This window comes from Leuresthes tenuis, unplaced genomic scaffold (genome assembly GCF_036924035.1).
Source record: "Leuresthes tenuis unplaced genomic scaffold, fLeuTen1.0.hap1 SCAF_5, whole genome shotgun sequence".
In the NCBI taxonomy this organism is placed as follows: Eukaryota; Metazoa; Chordata; class Actinopteri; order Atheriniformes; family Atherinopsidae; genus Leuresthes; species Leuresthes tenuis.
Window position 1 is genome coordinate 23,597,499 of NW_027325359.1, and position 21,955 is coordinate 23,619,453.

General features: G+C 44.9%; 5 non-coding genes across 5 annotated transcripts; all 5 read right to left on the reverse strand.

The window, feature by feature from the left end:
* Positions 1 to 14,560: 14,560 nt before the first annotated feature.
* LOC140308259 (U5 spliceosomal RNA) lies at positions 14,561 to 14,674 on the reverse strand. Its single transcript, XR_011916222.1, has one exon. It is a non-coding gene; the product is annotated as a U5 spliceosomal RNA (small nuclear RNA).
* A 411-nt stretch (positions 14,675 to 15,085) lies between these two features.
* Positions 15,086 to 15,276, reverse strand: LOC140307882 (U2 spliceosomal RNA). Its single transcript, XR_011915906.1, has one exon. It is a non-coding gene; the product is annotated as a U2 spliceosomal RNA (small nuclear RNA).
* A 308-nt stretch (positions 15,277 to 15,584) lies between these two features.
* On the reverse strand, positions 15,585 to 15,698 carry LOC140308103 (U5 spliceosomal RNA). The gene has a single exon (XR_011916079.1). It is a non-coding gene; the product is annotated as a U5 spliceosomal RNA (small nuclear RNA).
* A 411-nt stretch (positions 15,699 to 16,109) lies between these two features.
* LOC140308191 (U2 spliceosomal RNA) lies at positions 16,110 to 16,300 on the reverse strand. The gene has a single exon (XR_011916159.1). It is a non-coding gene; the product is annotated as a U2 spliceosomal RNA (small nuclear RNA).
* Positions 16,301 to 16,585: 285 nt separating this feature from the next.
* On the reverse strand, positions 16,586 to 16,699 carry LOC140308104 (U5 spliceosomal RNA). Its single transcript, XR_011916080.1, has one exon. It is a non-coding gene; the product is annotated as a U5 spliceosomal RNA (small nuclear RNA).
* Positions 16,700 to 21,955: the final 5,256 nt, after the last annotated feature.

Sequence of the window (21,955 nt, forward strand, 5' to 3'; positions counted from 1 at the left end):
CGCCCAACCAGTCTACATGTGTTTTGTGGACTTGGAGAAAGCGTTCGACCGTGTCCCTCGTGGAGTCCTGTGGGGGGTGCTCCGGGAATATGGAGTGCCGGACCCCTTGATAGGGTCCGTTCGGTCTCTGTATGACCGGTGCCAGAGTTTGGTCCGCATTGCCGGCAGTAAGTCGGATACGTTTCCGGTGAGAGTTGGACTCCGTCAGGGCTGCCCTTTGTCACCGATTCTGTTCCTAACTTTTATGGACAGAATTTCTAGGCGCAGCCAGGGCGTTGAGGGTGTCCGATTTGGCGACCTCAGAATCGGGTCTCTGCTTTTTGCAGATGATGTGGTTCTGTTAGCGTCGTCAGGCCGTGACCTTCAGCTCTCACTGGAGCGATTCGCAGCCGAGTGTGAAGCGGCTGGGATGAGAATCAGCACCTCCAAATCCGAGACTATGGTTCTCAGCCGGAAAAGGGTGGAATGCTCTCTCCGGGTCGGGAATGAGATCCTTCCCCAAGTGGAGGAGTTCAAGTATCTCGGGGTCTTGTTCACGAGTGAGGGACGAATGGAGCGGGAGATTGACGGGCGGATCGGTGCGGCGTCTGCAGTGTTGCGGGCTCTGCACCGACCCGTCGTTGTGAAGAGGGAGCTGAGCCAGAAGGCGAAGCTCTCTACTTACTGGTCAATCTACGTTCCCATCCTCACCTATGGTCACGAGTTGTGGGTAGTGACCGAAAGAACAAGATCGCGAATACAAGCGGCCGAAATGGGTTTCCTCCGCAGGGTGTCTGGGCTCTCCCTTAGAGATAGGGTGAGAAGCTCAGTCATCCGGGAGGGGCTCGGAGTAGAACCGCTGCTCCTCCGCATTGAGAGGAGTCAGATGAGGTGGCTCGGGCATCTGGTTAGGATGCCCCCTGGGCGCCTCCCTGGGGAGGTGTTCCGGGCACGTCCCACTGGGAGGAGACCCCGGGGAAGACCCAGGACACGCTGGAGAGACTATGTCTCTCGGCTGGCCTGGGAACGCCTCGGGGTCCCCCCGGAAGAGCTGGAGGAAGTGGCCGGGGACAGAGACGTCTGGGTTTCTCTGCTCAAGCTGCTGCCCCCGCGACCCGACCCCCGGATAAGCGGCAGATGATGGATGGATGGATGGATCTGACATCCACACCTACTTGCAGTCGAACAGTTCTGCTCCCGCTTTTGATTATGTTTGGTTGGATATTCGAACCTTTTCTTAACTGCTTTTTACAAACTTTGGTTGGACGTTCACACCTTCTTGTAGCCGAACACATCTACAGCTGCTTTTGATGATGTATGGTTGGGCATTCGCACCATTTTTTTCCCCTTTTTTCAGGAATTATGGGTGGATATTCACATCTTCTTGCAGCGGAACACCTCCTCTCCCACTTATGATCATGTGCGGTTTGATTTTCGAAATTTTTACTTTCATGTTTTCTAGCAATTATTGATGGACATTCAGACCTTCTTGCAGCTGAACACCTCCGCTCCCGCTTTTGATCATACATTGTTGGGCATTCGCACCTTGTCTTACCAGATTTTTACAAACTTTAGTCGAACATTCACACCTTCTTGCAGCTGAACACCTCCGCTCCCGCTTTTGATGGTGTAAAGTCGGGCTTTCGAGCCTTTTCTTACCCGGTTTTTAGAAATTATGGCTGGACATTCAGACCTTGCAGCCAAACACCTCCGCTCCCTCTTTTGATCATACATGGCAAATGGATTTAATTTTAACAAGTCAGGGGTGAAACTGTTCACCTCCAACATATTTTATTTCCTACGTCATCCATCTGTGCTCGGGGCCAAGGCTGAGATAAACAAGGAGTTATCTCATAGAGAGGAACAAACAAATCCCAGCAGAAACCTTGAGGAGGAACTCCATCTGCCCCCACCCAAGAGGAACTTTGGAAAGGAGAGACATCAGAGGCAAGAAGAGAGGTCTTTATTTGCCCCAAACCCTCTCAACAGCACTAATGACCAGGACCAGGGACCAGGACCAGGACCTTCCCCAGCCCCCCAAACCCCTGACAGGTCATTGTGCTCCTCACCCTCCCTTTCTCCCTCCTCCTCCCCTCACCTGAAATTCACTGAGGAGATGATGGAACGGGTCAATGCTGGGCTTAGATCTACCCCCCAGCCCAATCCCTTTTTATCCCCCATAAACCCCCCACCAAAGCGGCCAAAGGTTCCCCGCCGAGCCCCGCCCCTACTAGAGCAGCCGAAGCGACGGAGCCCAGCCCCACCCCCTTCTGTCCCTTCACGCTGCCACCATGTACTGTCTCCGCAGTCTGATGTGTGATGTGTGAGGGGTCCAGGCTGTGTGAATTCTGACAGTCGTGACTTTTCCCAGGACAAGCTGGGACCCTGTTTATTAGAAGATCTTAAAATTTCTGTACTTTTAGGTGACAGAAGGAGAAATGTGACCCAGTCAAAACACAGAGAGTTGCACTCAAAAAGATCTTTAAATAAAGTAAACATACCTTGTGTGCCACAGACTGCACCCAAACACGAGGGGGCAAATAATACCTCTAAAACACTTAAGTTGGCTTTATTAAATGTTAGGTCTTTAGCTGGGAAAACATTCTTAATTGATGATTTTATCACTGAGCACACCCTGGATTTTATGTTTTTAACTGAAACTTGGTTGGAACAAAATAACAGTGCTGCTGTTCTTATTGAGTCAACCCCTCCTGGTTACAGTTTTATCAGCGAGGCCAGAGTGAGCAGGAGAGGAGGAGGGGTCGCAGTCTTATTCAATGAATCCTTTCAATGTAAGCAGTTATCTCCTGGAAGTTTTCAGTCCTTTGAATATATGGCTATACAGGTGAAGGCCTCACCCAGTGTCCTGTTTCTGAATATTTACAGGCCCCCTAAATACTGTTCAGATTTTTCTGAAGACCTCAGTGAACTGCTGTCTATGATCTGTGTTGATTTTGACTGTATAATTATTGTTGGTGATTTTAACATCCATATGGACAATCCTCAGGACAGAGGGACTAAAGACCTGAGTAACACTCTGGACAACTTTGGGCTGACTCAGCATATAACAGAGCCTACGCACAATAGGGGGCACACTCTAGACTTAGTGATCTCCAAGGGTCTAAGCATTTCAAAGATTACTGTGTCTGATGTGGGCCTGTCTGACCATTCCTGTGTTTTCTTTGAGAGTACGATTTCAGTGCACACAAATGTCTCAACAGCAGTGATCTCAAAACTGAAAACAGTAGTAAGATCTTTAACCAGGTTTTCTCCTTAGCACCTGCCCTGTCCGGGGGTTCAGTCAGTGAGCTCGTCAGTAGCTTTAATACTAAAATGTTAAATGTTATGGATACTATTGCTCCCATTAAGGTGAAGGTTATCTCTGGAAGGAAGAAGTCTCCATGGCGAAATTCCACACTGGTGAAAAATGGGAAAAGAGTGTGTCGGAAAGCTGAGCGCCGATGGAGAAAAACAAATCTCCAGGTTCATTATGACATCTATAAAGAGAAACTTCACTCTTATAATTTACAACTGAGGAATGCAAGGAAATCCTACTTCCCTGACATCATCACCAAAAACAGTCATAATGCTCGGGCCTTATTTGCTACAGTTGACAGGCTAACAAACCCTCCTGTGTCAGTGGCAAATGAACTCCATTCCACCATGGCCTGCAATGACTTTGCCAAATTCTTCATAGACAAAGTCCAAAATATTAGACAAGCAGTTGGTACATCAGCAGCAGGTTCAGCATATGTACTGTGTCCACCGAAAACCGGTTTAAACACCATGACACTATTTCAACCCATTAACAGTAAAGACCTGGAGGACATCTTACGTCACCTGAAGTCCTCCTCTTGCTGTTTAGACATCCTACCAACAGGTTTTTTCAAAGGGGTCTCAAAGACTTTGGAGTCAGATCTGTTACTGATTGTGAACCTGTCCTTAACGTCAGGTGTGTTTCCAGAGCCACTAAAAACAGCTGTAATTAAACCTCTGCTGAAAAAGGACAATCTTGATAAGACGCAAATGAACAACTACAGGCCCATCTCAAATCTCCCATTTTTAAGTAAGATCATTGAAAAAGCGGTTTTTCAACAGCTTAATTACTTTTTAACACAAAATAACTGCTATGATACCTTCCAGTCAGGCTTTAGACAGCACCACAGCACTGAGACTGCTCTGACCAAAGTGTTTAATGACATATGTCTGAATACAGACAGTGGAAAAATGTCAGTCTTAGTTTTACTGGATCTCAGTGCTGCCTTTGATACAGTTGACCACAATATATTACTCAAACAACTGGAGAACTGGGCTGGTCTTTCCGGAACTGTACTAAACTGGTTCAAAACATACTTAGAGAACAGGAAGTACTTTGTGTCAATAGGTAACTTTACATCTGAGCAGACAAGAATCACAAGTTCTCCAAGGTTCCATCCTGGGACCTCTTCTGTTTAACATCTACATGCTCCCAATGGCACAGATTATAAAAAACAACCAAATAAACTACCATAGCTATGCAGATGACACACAGATGTATATAACAATATCACCAGGAGACAGAGGGCCTGTACAGGCCCTTGGAAAATGCATTGAGGAGATTAATGACTGGATGTGCCACAACTTCCTCCAGCTAAACAAAAACAAAACTGAGGTAAATGTCTTTGGAGCCAAAGATAAACGATTGAAAGTCACCACAGAGCTTCAATCTATAAATCTAAAAACGACCAACCAGGCCAGAAATCTGGGTGTAGTGATGGACTCAGACCTAAATTTGGACAAACACATTAAGGCATTAACAAAGTCAGCCTACTATCACCTTAAGAATATATCAAGGCTAAAAGATCTGATGTCTCAGCAGGACCTGGAAAAACTAGTCCATGCATTCATCTTTAGTAGGCTTGATTATTGTAATAGCATCTTTACAGGTCTGCCTAAAAAGTCAGTTAGACAACTGCAGCTCATCCAGAACTCAGCTGCTCGAGTCCTCACTAAGACCAAAAAAGTGGAGCACATCACAGTCCAGCTCTCAAGTCTTTACACTGGCTGCCTGTCCATCAGAGGATAGACTTTAAAGTTCTGATGCTGGTCTATAAAGCTCTGAATGGTCAAGGACCAAAATACATCAGTGACCTCCTGACCCACTATGAACCTTCCAGACCCCTCAGGTCATCTGGATCCGGTATTTTATCAGTTCCCAGAGTCAAAACCAGACATGGAGAAGCTGCATTCAGCTTCTATGCTCCACATGTCTGGAACAAAGTCCCAGAAAGCCTCAGATCAGCTGAAACACTCAGTGTATTTAAGTCCAGGTTGAAGACACATCTATTTTCAGCTGCATTTGAATAAGCTTGAGTTTCAAAACGGAATCATGTTTTAACTATTGATTTTATCTTTCATATATATAATTTTTTCTGATTTTATCTATTGTTCTTATTTCCTTCTTTTGTTTAAATTTTAAATCATGCTTTTTATTTCTTCTGTTTTAATGTCTCTGTGAAGCACTTTGAATCACCTTGTTGTTGAATTGTGCTATACAAATATACTTGCCTTGTCTTGCCTTGCCTTACATTGTCGGGCATTCGCACCTTGTCTTACCCGCTTTTTACAAACTATAGTCAGACATCCACACCTTCTTGCAGCTGAACCACCTCCGCTTACTGTTTTGATCATGTATGGTCTGGCAATACTACCTTTTCTTACCCGTTTGTGAGTAATTATGGCTGGACATTCACACCTACTTTCAGCAGAACACCACCTCTCTCGCTTTTGATGATGTATGGACCGGCATTCTTACCTTTTCTAACACATTTTTCAGCAATTATGTTCGGAGATTCACACCTACTCACAGACGAACAACTCCGCTCCCGCATTTGATGGTGTATAGTTGGGCATTCTCACCCTTTCTCATCAGCTTTTTGCAAATTATGATCTGACATCCACACCTACTTGCAGTCGAACAGTTCTGCTCCCGCTTTTGATTATGTTTGGTTGGATATTCGAACCTTTTCTTAACTGCTTTTTACAAACTTTGGTTGGACGTTCACACCTTCTTGTAGCCGAACACATCCACAGCTGCTTTTGATGATGTATGGTTGGGCATTCGCACCTTTTTTTTACCCATTTTTCAGGAATTATGGGTGGACATTCACACCTTCTTGCAGCTGAACACCTCCTCTCCCACTTATGATCATGTGCGGTTTGATTTTAGAAATTTTTACTTTCATGTTTTCTAGCAATTATTGATGGACATTCACACCTTCTTGCAGCTGAACACCTCCTCTCCCACTTATGATCATGCGCGGTTTGATATTAGAAATTTTTACTTTCATGTTTTCTAGCAATTATTGATGGACATTCAGACCTTCTTTGCAGCTGAACACCTCCGCTCCCGCTTTTGATCATACATTGTCGGGCATTCATAACTTGTCTTACCAGATTTTTACAAACTTTAGTCGAACATTCACACCTTCTTGCAGCTGAACACCTCCGCTCCCGCTTTTGATGGTGTAAAGTCGGGCTTTCGAGCCTTTTCTTACCCGGTTTTTAGAAATTATGGTTGGATATTCAGACCTTGCAGCCGAACACCTCCGCTCCCTCTTTTGATCATACATTGTCGGGCATTCGCACCTTGTCTTACCCGCTTTTTACAAACTATAGTCAGACATTCACACGTTGCAGCTGAACCACCTCCGCTCCCTGTTTTGATCATGTATGGAGTGGCAATACTACCTTTTCTTACCCATTTGTGAGTAATTATGGCTGGACATTCACACCTACTTGCAGTCGAACAGCTCTGCTCCTGCTTTTGATTTTGTTTGGTTGGATATTCGAACCTTTTCTTAACTGCTTTTTACAAACTTTGGTCGGACGTTCACACCTTCTTGCAACCGAACACCTCCGCTTCCGCTTTTGATGGTATATATTCGGGAATTCGAACATTATCTTACCCGTTTTTTACAAACCATGGTCGGACTTTCACACCTTCTTGTAGCCGAACAACTCCACTCCCGCTATTGATTGTGTACAGTCGTGTAGTTTAACCTTTTCTTACCCGCTTTTTACCAACTATGGTCGGACATTCACACCGTCTACAGCGGAACACCTCCGCTTCCGCTTTTGATGGTGTATAGTCGGGCATTCGAACCTTTTCTTACCCGCTTTTTACAAACTATGGTCGGACATTCAAACCTTCTTGTAGCCGAAAAGCTCCGCTCCCTCTTTTGATCATACATTGTCGGGCATTTGCACCTTTTCTTACCCGCTTTTTACAAACCATGGTCGGACTGTCACACCTTCTTGTAGCCGAACACATCTGCTCCCGCTATTGATTGTGTACAGTCGGGTTTTTTTAACCTTTTCTTACCCGCTTTTTACCAACTCTGGTCGGACATTCACACCTTCTTACAGCGGAACACCTCCGCTCCCTCTTTTGATGGTGTATAGTCGGGCATTCGAACCTTTTCTTACCCGCTTTTTACAAACTATGGTCGGACATTCAAACCTTCTTGTAGCCGAAAAGCTCCGCTCCCTCTTTTGATCATACATTGTCGGGCATTTGCACCTTTTCTTACCCGCTTTTTACAAACCATGGTCGGACTGTCACACCTTCTTGTAGCCGAACACATCTGCTCCCGCTATTGATTGTGTACAGTCGGGTTTTTTTAACCTTTTCTTACCCGCTTTTTACCAACTCTGGTCGGACATTCACACCTTCTTACAGCGGAACACCTCCGCTCCCTCTTTTGATGGTGTATGTTCGGGCATTCGAACCTTTTCTTACCCGCTTTTTACAAACTATGCTCGGACATTCAAACCTTCTTATAGCCGAACACATCCACTCCTGCTTTTGATGATGTGTGGTTGGGCATTCGAACCCACTTCTTGCCCGCTTTTCATTAATTATGGGTGGACATTCACACCTTGTCGCAGCCAAACACCTCCGCTCCCTGTTTTGATCACGTATGGTTGGACATTCGCACCTTTTCTCACCCGCTTTTTGCAAACTATGGTCAGCAATTCACAGCTTCCTCTCCACCATACTTGTATGGTGGGATATTCACACCCACTTGCATCCGAAGACCTCCGCCCCCACTTTTGTTGATATTTAGTCGGTCATTCGCACCTTACCCGCTTTTGGCAAACTATGGCCTTCTTGCAGCCAAACACCTCTGATCTCGCTTTTGATGATGTAAGGTTGGGCATTCAGACCTTGCTTCCCCTGCTTTTCACCAAATATAGTCGGACATTCACACCTTCTTGCAGCCGAACACTTCCGCTCCACCTTTTAGTGTTCTATCACACCTTTTTTTCACCGCATTTTATAGATTATGGTTGGAAATTCTCAACCACTCTCATCCGAAGACCTCTCCTCCCGCTTTTGTTAATATATTTGAACTTTAGTCGGACATTCACACCTTCTTGCAGCTGAACCACCTCCGCTCCCTGTTTTGATCATGTATGGTCTGGCAATACTACTTTTTTTTACCCGTTTGTGAGTAATTATGGCTGGACATTCACACCTACTTTCAGCAGAACACCACCTCTCTCGCTTTTGATGATGTATGGACCGGCATTCTTACCTTTTCTAACACATTTTTCAGCAATTATGGTCGGAGATTCACACCTACTCACAGACAAACAACTCCGCTCCCGCATTTGATGGTGTATAGTCGGGCATTCTCACCCTTTCTCATCAGCTTTTTGCAAATTATGATCTGACATTAACACCTGCTTTTGATGATGTATGGTTGGGTATTCGCACCTTTTTTTTACCCATTTTTCAGCAATTATGGGTGGACATTCACACCTTCTTGCAGCTGAACACCTCCTCTCCCACTTATGATCATGTGCGGTTTGATTTTCGAAATTTTTACTTTATTTTTTTCTAGCAATTATTGATGGACATTCAGACCTTCTTGCAGCTGAACACCTCCGCTCCCGCTTTTGATCATACATTGTCGGGCATTCGCACCTTGTCTTACCAGATTTTTACAAACTTTAGTCGAACATTCACACCTTCTTGCAGCTGAACACCTCCGCTCCCTCTTTTGATTATACATTGTCGGGCATTCGCACCTTGTCTTACCCGCTTTTTACAAACTATAGTCAGACATTCACACGTTGCAGCTGAACCACCTCCGCTCCCTGTTTTGATCATGTATGGTCTGGCAATACTACCTTTTCTTACCCGTTTGTGAGTAATTATGGCTGGACATTCACACCTACTTTCAGCAGAACACCACCTCTCTCGCTTTTGATGATGTATGGACCGGCATTCTTACCTTTTCTAACACATTTTTCAGCAATTATGGTCGCAGATTCACACCTACTCACAGACAAACAACTCCGCTCCCGCATTTGATGGTGTATAGTCGGGCATTCTCACCCTTTCTCATCAGCTTTTTGCAAATTATGATCTGACATCCACACCTACTTGCAGTCGAAGAGTTCTGCTCCCGCTTTTGATTATGTTTGGTTGGATATTCGAACCTTTTCTTAACTGCTTTTTACAAACTTTGGTTGGACGTTCACACCTTCTTGTAGCCGAACACATCCACAGCTGCTTTTGATGATGTATGGTTGGGCATTCGCACCTTTTTTTTACCCATTTTTCAGGAATTATGGGTGGATATTCACACCTTCTTGCAGCTGAACACCTCCTCTCCCACTTATGATCATGTGTGGTTTGATTTTAGAAATTTTTACTTTCATGTTTTCTAGCAATTATTGATGGACATTCAGACCTGCTTGCAGATGAACACCTCCGCTCCCGCTTTTGATCATACATTGTCGGACATTCATACCTTGTCTTACCAGATTTTTACAAACTTTAGTCGAACATTCACACCTTCTTGCAGCTGAACACCTCCGCTCCCGCTTTTGATGGTGTAAAGTCGGGCTTTCGAGCCTTTTCTTACCCGGTTTTTAGAAATTATGGTTGGATATTCAGACCTTGCAGCCGAACACCTCCGCTCCCACTTTTGATCATACATTGTCGGGCATTCGCACCTTGTCTTACCCGCTTTTTACAAACTATAGTCAGACATTCACATGTTGCAGCTGAACCACCTCCGCTCCCTGTTTTGATCATGTATGGAGTGGCAATACTACCTTTTCTTACCCGTTTGTGAGTAATTATGGCTGGACATTCACACCTACTTGCAGTCGAACAGCTCTGCTCCTGCTTTTGATTTTGTTTGGTTGGATATTCGAACCTTTTCTTAACTGCTTTTTACAAACTTTGGTCGGACGTTCACACCTTCTTGCAACCGAACACCTCCGCTTCCGCTTTTGATGGTATATATTCGGGAATTCGAACCTTTTCTTACCCGTTTTTTACAAACCATGGTCGGACTTTCACACCTTCTTGTAGCCGAACAACTCCACTCCCGCTATTGATTGTGTACAGTCGTGTAGTTTAACCTTTTCTTACCCGCTTTTTACCAACTATGGTCGGACATTCACACCGTCTACAGCGGAACACCTCCGCTTCCGCTTTTGATGGTGTATAGTCGGGCATTCGAACCTTTTCTTACCCGCTTTTTACAAACTATGGTCGGACATTCAAACCTTCTTGTAGCCGAAAAGCTCCGCTCCCTCTTTTGATCATACATTGTCGGGCATTTGCACCTTTTCTTACCCGCTTTTTACAAACCATGGTCGGACTGTCACACCTTCTTGTAGCCGAACACATCTGCTCCCGCTATTGATTGTGTACAGTCGGGTTTTTTAACCTTTTCTTACCCGCTTTTTACCAACTCTGGTCGGACATTCACACCTTCTTACAGCGGAACACCTCCGCTCCCTCTTTTGATGGTGTATGTTCGGGCATTCGAACCTTTTCTTACCCGCTTTTTACAAATTATGCTCGGACATTCAAACCTTTTTATAGCCGAACACATCCACTCCTGCTTTTGATGATGAGTGGTTGGGCATTCGAACCTACTTCTTGCCCGCTTTTCATTAATTATGGGTGGACATTCACACCTTGTCGCAGCCAAACACCTCCGCTCCCTGTTTTGATGGTGTATGGTTGGACATTCGCACCTTTTCTCACCCGCTTTTTGCAAACTATGGTCAGCAATTCACAGCTTCCTCTCCACCATACTTGTATGGTGGGATATTCACACCCACTTGCATCCGAAGACCTCCGCCCCCACTTTTGTTGATATTTAGTCGGTCATTCGCACCTTACCCGCTTTTGGCAAACTATGGCCTTCTTGCAGCCAAACACCTCTGATCTCACTTTTGATGATGTAAGGTTGGGCATTCAGACCTTGCTTCACCTGCTTTTCACCAAATATAGTCGGACATTCACACCTTCTTGCAGCCGAACACTTCCGCTCCACCTTTTAGGGTTCTATCACACCTTTTTTTCACCGCATTTTATAGATTATGGTTGGAAATTCTCAACCAATCTATCCGAAGACCTCTCCTCCCGCTTTTGTTAATATATTTGAACTTTAGTCAGACATTCACACCTTCTTGCAGCTGAACCACCTCCGCTCCCTGTTTTGATCATGTATGGTCTGGCAATACTACTTTTTTTTACCCGTTTGTGAGTAATTATGGCTGGACATTCACACCTACTTTCAGCAGAACACCACCTCTCTCGCTTTTGATGATGTATGGACCGGCATTCTTACCTTTTCTAACACATTTTTCAGCAATTATGGTCGGAGATTCACACCTACTCACAGACAAACAACTCCGCTCCCGCATTTGATGGTGTATAGTCGGGCATTCTCACCCTCATCAGCTTTTTGCAAATTATGATCTGACATTAACACCTGCTTTTGATGATGTATGGTTGGGTATTCGCACCTTTTTTTTACCCATTTTTAAGGAATTATGGGTGGACATTCACACCTTCTTGCAGCTGAACACCTCCTCTCCCACTTATGATCATGTGCGGTTTGATTTTCGAAATTTTTACTTTAATTTTTTCTAGCAATTATTGATGGACATTCAGACCTTCTTGCAGCTGAACATCTCCGCTCCCGCTTTTGATCATACATTGTCGGACATTCATACCTTGTCTTACCAGATTTTTACAAACTTTAGTCGAACATTCACACCTTCTTGCAGCTGAACACCTCCGCTCCCGCTTTTGATGGTGTAAAGTCGGGCTTTTGAGCCTTTTCTTACCCGGTTTTTAGAAATTATGGTTGGACATTCAGACCTTGCAGCCGAACACCTCCGCTCCCTCTTTTGATTATACATTGTCGGGCATTCGCACCTTGTCTTACCCGCTTTTTACAAACTATAGTCAGACATTCACACGTTGCAGCTGAACACCTCCGCTCCCGCTTTTGATGGTGTAAAGTCGGGCTTTTGAGCCTTTTCTTACCTGGTTTTTAGAAATTATGGTTGGACATTCAGACCTTGCAGCCGAACACCTCCGCTCCCTCTTTTGATTATACATTGTCGGGCATTCGCACCTTGTCTTACCCGCTTTTTACAAACTATAGTCAGACATTCACACGTTGCAGCTGAACCACCTCCGCTCCCTGTTTTGATCATGTATGGTCTGGCAATACTACCTTTTCTTACCCGTTTGTGAGTAATTATGGCTGGACATTCACACCTACTTTCAGCAGAACACCACCTCTCTCGCTTTTGATGATGTATGGACCGGCATTCTTACCTTTTCTAACACATTTTTCAGCAATTATGGTCGCAGATTCACACCTACTCACAGACAAACAACTCCGCTACCGCATTTGATGGTGTATAGTCGGGCATTCTCACCCTTTCTCATCAGCTTTTTGCAAATCATGATCTGACATTCACACCTACTTGCAGTCGAAAAGCTCTGCTCCCGCTTTTGATTATGTTTGGTTGGATATTCGAACCTTTTCTTAACTGCTTTTTACAAACTTTGTTCGGAGGTTCACGTCTTCTTGAAGCCGAACACCTCCGCTTCCGCTTTTGATGGTGTACAGTCGGGCATTTTAACCTTTTCTTACCCGCTTTTTACCAACTATGGTCGGACATTCACACCTTCTTGCAGCTGAACACCTCCGCTCCCGCTTTTGATGGTGTATAGTCGGGCTTTCGAGCCTTTTCTTCCCCGGTTTTTACAAATTATGGTTGGACATTCAGACCTTGCAGCCGAAAACCTCCGCTCCCTCTTTTGATCATACATTGTTGGGCATTCGCACCTTGTCTTACGCGCTTTTTACAAACTTTAGTCAGAAATTCACACCTTGCAGCTGAACCACCTCCGCTCCCTGTTTTGATCATGTATTGTCTGGCAATACTACCATTTCTTACCCGTTTGTGAGTAATCTTCTAAAAGGTCATACCTGTCATTTTTTCCATTGAAACCATAAATATTTAAGAGGTTAAAGTCTTGCCCCATAAAATTCAAGTGTGCTAAAAGTGCCCGTCCGTCTCGCACCAGAACATGCGGATTTTTAATTAGAATGGCCACACCATCATTTTTAATTTGATTTGAGCCACTCCATATCGATAAATTGGGCCACATTTCCTCCCATTGTCTATGGTTTTTCAAAAAAGGTAGTCCACATTCTTGTATTAAAAACACATCTGATTTTATGGAGTCTAAGAAGGATATAATACTCTGGGCTCTTGTCTTTGATTTCACACTTCTCACATTTAGTGTTGAGAAGGTGAGAACCATTAAAAGGATAAAGGAAAGTAGGTATGTCATTTTCGTTTTTCTAAGTTATCAAAACAAATTACACACTCAGGTTATTTCTTGGGAAAATAGCTCTCCTTTTCGGACTCTCGTGTTGGCCTCTGATGCAATGTTGCATTTAACTTTGAGTCCCTGGGGGTTGATTGCAGAGCTAAAGGGAATCAGAGGACAACTCAGATGCCGTCCTCCTCGGCTGTTGACCTTCGGGGAGGTGAGTACCTTCACTAGACTCACCTGTCTGCTCTTCCTCCTCATTTAGCTTAGCTCCACCCTCTGCCTGTGAATTCTCACAGACTTCAGCACTGAGTGGTGAGGCCTCTACAGGCCCCTCTCCTTTTTGCTCCTCACTTCCAATCCAAGCTTTTAGCGGGAAGTTTGAATTTATTGGGTCAACCTCTTCACTTTGTTCACCAACTGCCACCTCTGGTCCTTCTCTTTGTTGGCTTGACTGTGGCTTTACCGTCTTTAATTTGTTGGCAAAAGATTTAGGGCAATCTCAGAAGAGGTGATTTAATTCTCCACAGAGATTACATTTCCTGCCATTTGGACACTCTCCAAAAGTGTCCCCAATTTCTCTGCACTTCCCACATATCACCTTGGTACAAGCCTCAACCAGGTGCCCATGCTCACCACACTTGCGGCAGAGCTTGGGCTGCCCCTGGTACTGGATGTAACCTCGGTTTTCGAGGTGGCCAGAGTGTCACTTTGCATCTCCGCCCACCCGCTGCACTGAGCACTCTTCAGCCCTTTTAAATGGTATAACTTTGCACTCCCGCACGCTCCAGCGAGCACCATTCAAGCAACAACTTTGCACTCCAGCTTCAAACATCGGCACAGTCGCAACAAGTAAGGCAACTCTACTCAGAGAAGTCACTCTGCACAGTAACAAGATTTCTTTTGCACAGACAGAAAGGGCTTCACCCGCAAAGGTAAAGCCTGCCAAAAATAGCAACAACTCATTAGTGCTGCTCTCCACGGAAGTCTTTAGTAAAAGGCGAAAGACTTGTACATTATGAAGAGAAACCAGAGTACGATTATCTGTCACTGCGGGAGCAGGGCATCAGGCTAGTTGGCATAGCCACCTTCTCCATGGTGAGCTTTGCTTGGTTGAGACGCTTGCTCCCCCTCCTTGCTCCTCGGCTGACCAAGTAGGAAAAATCGGGCCCTATTCGATGGCTGCCTTGTCTTTTACTCTGTGCAAAAGACAAGGCAGCCACAAACACCACGGGAACACCGTATTGAGGCTTTGTTCTGACCGCTCATTCAGTGTCGCGTTTCTTTCAAGCAATTCTCCCGGTTAGCCCGCACTCGGCTCGCCCCCAGAGCTGTGTTAAAGTCTACTTCGCATTCACTCTCTTTTCTCAGCAGACTAAAAGAAAGTTTCATCTTGGGCTCCCTGAAACTTCCATCCTGCACCACTGTTTGCTTTTTCACAAGAGCAGAGAAGAGCGCACCGTTCCCAGCGGCACTGCAGTACCGGGTCGATGCTTGGAGTGAACGGAGCAAGCTCCTTTTTCAACTCCTATTGCTAAAAATCCATTTAATATGTAGTCCTCGTACAAAGGCCATATCAGATATTAAACTGATAAGAACAGGTACTACACTTGATCTTAGCCAAAAGGCCGAGAAGCGATAACTGTCCACTGGTTCACGTCCGAGGGCCCTTCCTGGCACAATGCACACTTGTAGCTGTGTTCTTTTTATGGCCATAGGTGGCCAGAGTGTCACTTTGCACCTCCGCCCACCCGCTGCACTGAGCACTCTTCAGCCCTTTTAAATGGTATAACTTTGCACTCCCGCACGCTCCAGCAAGCACCATCCAAGCAACAACGTTGCACTCCAGCTTCAAACATCGGCACAGTCGCAACAAGTAAGGCAACTCTACTCAGAGAAGTCACTCTGCACAGTAACAAGATTTCTTTTGCACAGACGGAAAGGGCTTCACCCGCAAAGGTAAAGCCTGCCAAAAATAGAAACAACTCATTAGTGCTGCTTTCCACGGAAGTCTTTAGTAAAAGGCGAAAGACTTGTACGTTATGAAGAGAAACCAGAGTACGATTATCCGTCACTGCGGGAGCAGGGCATCAGGCTAGTTGGCATAGCCACCTTCCCCATGGTGAGCTTTGCTTGGTTGAGACGCTTGCTCCCCCTCCATGATCCTCGGCTGACCAAGTAGGAAAAATCGGGCCCTATTCGATGGCTGCCTTGTCTTTTACTCTGTGCAAAAGACAAGGCAGCCACAAACACCACGGGAACACTGTATTGAGGCTTTGTTCTGACCGCTCATTCAGTGTCGCGTTTCTTTCAAGTAATTCTCCCGGTTAGCCCGCACTCGGCTTGCCCCCAGAGCTGTGTTAAAGTCTACTTCGCATTCACTCTCTTTTCTCAGCAGACTAAAAGAAAGTTTCATCTTGGGCTCCCTGAAACTTCCATCCTGCAGCACTGTTTGCTTTTTCACAAGAGCAGAGAAGAGCGCACCGTTCCCAGCGGCACTGCAGTACCGGGTCGATGCTTGGAGTGAACGGAGCAAGCTCCTTTTTCAACTCCTATTGCTAAAAATCAATTTAATATGTAGTCCTCGTACAAAGGCCATATCAGATATTAAACTGATAAGAACAGGTACTACACTTGATCTTAGCCAAAAGGCCGAGAAGTGATATCTGTCCACTGGTTCACGTCCAAGGGCCCTTCCTGGCACAATGCGCACTTGTAGCGGTGTTCTTTTTATGGCCATAGGTGGCCAGAGTGTCACTTTGCACCTCCGCCCACCCGCTGCACTGAGCACTCTTCAGCCCTTTTAAATGGTATAACTTTGCACTCCCGCACGCTCCAGCAAGCACCATCCAAGCAACATCGGCACAGTTGCAACAAGTAAGGCGACTCTACTCAGAGAAGTCACTCTGCACAGTAACAAGATTTCTTTTGCACAGACGGAAAGGGCTTCACCCGCAAAGGTAAAGCCTGCCAAAAATAGAAACAACTCATTAGTGCTGCTTTCCACGGAAGTCTTTAGTAAAAGGCGAAAGACTTGTACGTTATGAAGAGAAACCAGAGTACGATTATCCATCACTGCGGGAGCAGGGCATCAGGCTAGTTGGCATAGCCACCTTCCCCATGGTGAGCTTTGCTTGGTTGAGACGCTTGCTCCCCCCCTTGCTCCTCGGCTGACCAAGTAGGAACAATCGGGCCCTATTCGATGGCTGCCTTGTCTTTTACTCTGTGCAAAAGACAAGGCAGCAACAAAAACACCACGGGAAAACCGTATTGAGGCTTTGTTCTGACCGCTCATTCGGTGTCGCGTTTCTTTCAAGCAATTCTCCCGGTTAGCCCACACTCGGCTCGCTCCTAGAGCCGTGTTAAAGTCTACTTCGCATTCATTCTTGATTCTCAGCAGACTCTTGGGATTTTATCTATAAAATGAATTCCTTCACTCAAACTATGTTAAAACTGCTTTGTCCTTCATATTTACCATGTCTAGAAAGATTTAAACAAAAAAAACAACGTTGTACTTTGCAGTAAAAGACAGAGCAAATCTAAAGTTTCATGAATCCGAGAATAAGCTTACTTTCATGAGTTCTTCACGATTTGGGATTTTGCTATAAAATGAATTCCTTCACTCAAACTAAATCGCTAATCTGTTACATGTAAGGCAGATGTCAAATTCACCGAAATAGGATCTAAGGGTATTCGGCCAAACGAGCTGTAGCAGCTTTGGTAAAAGAGTATAAGTTGAAGAGTTTGTGAATAAAGGTGTGCGCACACATAGTGAGCTGTAGGAAAATAGGCAGGGAGCAATGCCGGCTGGGGTATATGTTCTTGTATGTTGTCTGACTGTTTGATTTGAATGTGTTGTGTAAGTGTCCCGTTGAATGTTACATGTTTGGGCTTTGACACGCTTCACTGTGGTTGTTAACTGTGTGGTGTGTCCTGAAATGTTATATGTTTGGGCTGTGTGACATGCTTAATGCTTGTCAGTAGCTACCCACTTATTCATATATAGCAACTGACAACATAAGAAGTCCGGACATACTTTGATAGTAGTTGTAGAAGTATCCTTATTGATAATAGATAAACTAATTCATAGTGATAGAACAGTAGATGAACAGGTGCCTGCACATGTCTCACGAAAATAAAATGGGTGTATGATTGCTGACGGCAGAGCAATACTGCCAAACTTATGAGTTCTTGTGGCAAACTTGATTCAGTGTCTTGACGTGTATACGCTGTTTCGCTGACTTGATTGTCACAAGAAACAAAGTGTGTTTGATAAGATCCGACCATTTTATTACGGGAGGATCAGTATCAGTATTCGGCTGCAAGTAGGTGTGAATGTCCAACCATAATTTGTAAAAAGCGGGTAAGAAAAGGTTCTCATGCCCGACTATACATTAACAAAAGCGGGAGGAGAGGTCTTCAGATGAGAGTGGGTGAGAATTTCCAACCATTATCTATAAAATGCGGTGAAGAAAAAGGTGTGAATGCTACATAGAACACTCAAAAGTGGAGCGGAAGTGTTCGGCTGCAAGAATGTGTGAATGTCCGACTATATTTGGTGAAAAGTAGGTGAAGCAAGGTCTGAATGCCCAACCTTACATCATCAAAAGCGAGATCAGGTGTTTGGCTGCAAGAAGGCCATAGTTTGCCAAAAGCGGGTAAGGTGCGAATGACCGACTAAATATCAACAAAAGTGGGGGCGGAGGTCTTCGGATGCAAGTGGGTGTGAATATCCCACCATACAAGTATGGTGGAGAGGAAGCTGTGAATGGCCGACCATAGTAAAAAGCGGGTGAGAAAAGGTGCGAATGTCCACCATTATACACCATCAAAACAGGGAGCGGAGGTGTTTGGCTGCGACAAGGTGTGAATGTCCACCCATAATTAATGAAAAGCGGGCAACAAGTAGGTTTGAATGCCCAACCATACATCATCAAAATAAGGAGCGGAGGTGTTCCGTTGTAAGAAGTTATGAATGTCCGACCATAGTTGGTAAAAAGCGGGTAAGAAAAGGTTAAAATACCCGACTGTACACAATCAATAGCGGGAGCGGAGTTGTTCAGCTGCAAGAAGGTCTGAATGTCCATCAATAATTGCTAGAAAAAATTAAAGTAAAAATTTTGAAAATCAAACCGCACATGATCATAAGTGGGAGAGGAGGTGTTCAGCTGCAAGAAGGTGTGAATGTCCACCCATAATTACTGAAAAATGGGTAAAAAAAAGGTGCGAATACCCAACCATACATCATCAAAAGCAGCTGTGGATGTGTTCGGCTACAAGAAGGTTTGAACGTCCAACCAAAGTTTGTAAAAAGCAGTTAAGAAAAGTTAGGAAGTGAGGAACGGAGGTGTTCGGCTCTGAGTAGGTGTGAATCTCCGACCATAATTGCTGAAAAATGTGTTAGAAAAGGTAAGAATGCCGGTCCATACATCATCAAAAGCGAGAGAGGTGGTGTTCTGCTGAAAGTAGGTGTGAATGTCCAGCCATAATTACTCACAAAAAGGTAAGAAAATGTAGTATTGCCAGATCATACATGATCAAAACAGGGAGCGGAGGTGGTTCAGCTGCAAGAAGGTGTGAATGTCCGACTAAAGTTCAAATATATTCACAAAAGCGGGAGGAGAGGTCTTCGAATGAGAGTGGTTGAGAATTTCCAACCATAATCCATAAAATGCGGTGAAAAAAAGGTGTGATAGAACACTAAAAGGTGGAGCAGACGTGTTCCGCTGTAAGAAGGTGTGAATGTCCGACCATAGTTTGTAAAAAGCGGGTAAGAAAAGGTTAAAATACCCGACTGTACACCACCAATAGCGGGAGCAGGGTTGTTCGGGTACAAGAAGGTGTGAAAGTCCACCCATGGTTTGTAAAAAGCGGGTAACAAAAGGTTCGAATGCCCGAATATATACTATCAAAAGCGGAAGCGGAGGTGTTCGGCTGCAAGAAGGTGTGAACGTCCGACCAAAGTTTGTAAAAAGCAGTTAAGAAAAGGTTCGAATATCCAACCAAACAAAATCAAAAGCGGGAGCAGAGCTGTTCGACTGCAAGTAGGTGTGAATGTCCAGCCATAATTACTCACAACCGGGTAAGAAAAGGTAGTATTGCCAGACCATACATAATCAAAACAGGGAGCAGAGGTGGTTCAGCTGCAACGTGTGAATGTCTGACTATAGTTTGCAAAAAGCGGGTAAGACAAGGTGCGAATAACCGACAATGTATGATCAAAAGAGGGAGCGGAGGTGTTCGGCTGCAAGGTCTGAATGTCCAACCATAATTTCTAAAAACCAGGTAAGAAAAGGCTCGAAAGCCCGACTATACACCATCAAAAGCGGAAGCGGAGGTGTTCGGCTTCAAGAAGATGTGTACCTCCGAACAAAGTTTGTAAAAAGCAGTTAAGAAAAGGTTCGAATATCCAACCAAACATAATCAAAAGCGGGAGCAGAGCTGTTCGACTGCAAGTAGGTGTGAATGTCAGATCATAATTTGCAAAAAGCTTATGAGAAAGGGTGAGAATGCCCGACTATACACCATCAAATGCGGTAGCGGAGTTGTTCGGCTTTGAGTAGGTGTGAATGTCCAGCCAAAATTACTCACAAACGGGTAAGAAAAGGTAGTATTGCCAGACCATACATGATCAAAACAGGGAGCGGAGGTGGTTCAGCTGCAAGAAGGTCTGAATGTCCGACTAAAGTTTGTAAAAAGCGCGTAAGACAAGGTGCGATTGCCAGACAATGTATGATCAAAAGAGGGAGCGGAGGTGTTAGGTTGCAAGAAGGTCTGAATGTCCAACCATAATTTGTAAAAACCGGGAAGAAAAGGCTCGAAAGCCCTACTATACACCATCAAAAGCGCGAGCAGAGGGGTTCAGCTGCAAGAAGGTCGGAATGTCCATCAATAATTTCTTTAAAACATGAAAGAAAATTTTCGAATATCAAACCGCACATGATCATAAGCGGGAGAGGATGTTTTCAGCTGCAAGACGGTGTGAATGTCCACCCATAATTCCTGAAAAATGGGTAAAAAAAGGTGCGAATGCCCAACCATACATTATCAAAAGCAGCTGTGAATATCAGATCATAATTTGCAAAAAGCTGATGAGAAAGAGTGAGAATGCCCGACTATACACCATCAAATGCGGGAACGGAGGTGTTCGGCTCTGAGTAGGTGGGAATGTCCGACCATAATTGCTGAAAAATGTGTTAGAAAAGGTAAGAATGCCGGTCCATACATCATCAAAAGCGAGAGAGGTGGTGTTCTGCTGAAAGTAGGTGTGAATGTCGAGCCATAATTACTCACAAACGGGTAAGAAAAGGTAGTATTGCCAGACCATACATAATCAAAACAGGGAGCGGAGGTGATTCAGCTGCAAGAAGGTCTGAATGTCCGAGCATAGTTTGTAAAAAGCGGGTAAGAAAAGGTTTGAATGCCCGAAAATACACCATCAAAAGAGGGAGCGGACGTGTTCCGCTGTAAGAAGGTGTGAATGTCCGACCAGAGCTGGTAAAAAGCGGGTAAGAAAAGGTTAAAAAACCCAACTGTACACAATCGATAGCGGGAGCAGATGTGTTCGGCTACAAGAAGTTGTGACAGTCCGACCATGGTTTTATAAAAAGCGGGTAAGAAAGGGTGCGAATGCCCGACAATGTATGATCAAAAGAGGCAGCGGAGGCTTTCGGCTACAAGAAGGTTTGAATGTCCGACCATAGTTTGTAAAAAGCGGGTAAGAAAAGGTTCGAATGCCCGACTATACACCATCAAAAGCGGAAGCGGAGGTGTTCCGCTGTAAGACGGTGTGAATGTCCGACCATAGTTGGTAAAAAGCGGGTAAGAAAAGGTTAAACTACCCGACTGTACACAATAAATAGCGGGAGTGGAGTTGTTCGGCTGCAAGAAGGTGTGAACGTCCGACCAAAGTTTGTAAAAAGCAGTTAAGAAAAGGTTCGAATATCCAACCAAACAAAATCAAAAGCGGGAGCAGAGCTGTTCGACTGCAAGTAGGTGTGAATGTCCAGCCATAATTACTCACAACCGGGTAAGAAAAGGTAGTATTGCCAGACCATACATAATCAAAACAGGGAGCAGAGGTGGTTCAGCTGCAACGTGTGAATGTCTGACTATAGTTTGTAAAAAGCGGGTAAGACAAGGTGCGAATAACCGAAAATGTATGATCAAAAGAGGGAGCGGAGGTGTTCGGCTGCGAGGTCTGAATGTCCAACCATAATTTCTAAAAACCAGGTAAGAAAAGGCTCGAAAGCCCGACTATACACCATCAAAAGCGGAAGCGGAGGTGTTCGGCTTCAAGAAGACGTGTACCTCCGAACA